This window comes from Chrysochloris asiatica, unplaced genomic scaffold, assembly GCF_000296735.1.
Source record: "Chrysochloris asiatica unplaced genomic scaffold, ChrAsi1.0 scaffold00002, whole genome shotgun sequence".
Classification (NCBI taxonomy): domain Eukaryota; kingdom Metazoa; phylum Chordata; class Mammalia; order Afrosoricida; family Chrysochloridae; genus Chrysochloris; species Chrysochloris asiatica.
Genome location: NW_006408520.1, coordinates 832,654 through 834,176, shown reverse-complemented (window position 1 = coordinate 834,176; position 1,523 = coordinate 832,654).

The following is a 1,523-nucleotide window of genomic DNA, read 5'->3' as shown; positions in this document are numbered from 1 at the left end:
TATCTTACAAGCAATAAAAGGAGAGAAAAATAAGCAGAGATAAGAAGGACTAAGAAACATGAGGCAGAAATGCAGTGTGTCTTTTGGAACTTGGATGCCTGTACTGAAAAGCTGCTTGATCCAGGTAAAGTTTTATGCCAAGACACATCGAAATCTCTAAGTATCTTTCTCTAGTGTCGGCGCTATTAATTTGTGTTTCTAGCTTCCTAAGGAGTCCTGGTGTGGCACTATAGTCCACTGGGCTGCTAACCCCAAGGTCTGTGATCCGTACCCATCAGATACTCCTCAGAAACTCTATTCAGAGTCATTATGTGTCTAAAGCTTTTTGACAATACTCAACAACGACAGCCTCCTATTCTGTAAGATAATAAATTTCTCTTTACTAAAGTCATTCACGTGTCATATTTCTATTACAGCAGCACTAGATACAAAAGACCGGGAAAGTAAGAATGTTTTAAAAATAGATGATAGTTGGATGCTTGCACAGTTCTGTTATAGGGCAATCTGTATTTTGGATACTTAATTTGCAATGAATTTCTGTATTTTATGATTTTGTGGAAGCTACACATTTTTGCTAAATTGGTTTAAGTTAATTTTCAGTGTTTCATTACATCATTATTTTTATCAAGAATCTGTTGAAACAAATGAGCTCAGAATTAGAATCTAGTTGCCATCTTTTTGAGGCTATGTCACAGTTGTCCCCAAGACTTCTTGATCCCAGACATTGATAGACAGCTATTGTGATTGGCATCTTTTTTAAGTTTTTATTGTGAATTGAGTGAATTGAGTTTACATGGGGTAACATCAGTTCATTTCATTGCAATGATTACGATCCTCTGCATGCGTCGTCATTCAGCAGTATTTGCTTCTATTCCCTGTTTGTGTTTTGTTGTGTTTTGTTTTTTGGATGCGCAACCAAAACACTCAGGATTATATATAATCATTCAAATAGCTAAAGGGAACACCCTGCCCTCCATCTGCCAGCACACATTCTCTCTCCTTCCATGAGTCTAGAATCCTCAGCTGCTCCGTCTCTCTATGTCGTCATCTCTGCCTCCATCTCTGGTGTTGCCACTTCTCTGGGTAGGGTACCACACTCCGTTCCCGCTCTTCTCCCTTGATGGTCCCAGGGTCCTCTGCTCCAGGACTGTAAGATTGACCACTCACACTGTTTTGCTATAAAACTTCTACCTTTATAGTTGCAACATTCACAATTAGTTATGATAACAATTACTAACTATTGAATCATGAGAGTCTTGTCTCATCTCCTTTTACCAGACCTGTCTAGCCAGGATGAAAAACACTCAGTGGGGATTCTGCCTTCCCCCTGTGCAATCTGAATCTAAGCTCCCTCTTGAAAACTTGTAAGCCAGTTCCCGCATTTTAGGTAACCAATGTCCCTATCAGTCCTGAGTACAGAGGGGATGGGAATGATCCTTACTGTAAAAATTATTTTCCTGTTGATTTGTATTTTAATCTACTACATCCATAAGTCAAGTTCATTTGTTGTTGTTGTTGTCAGG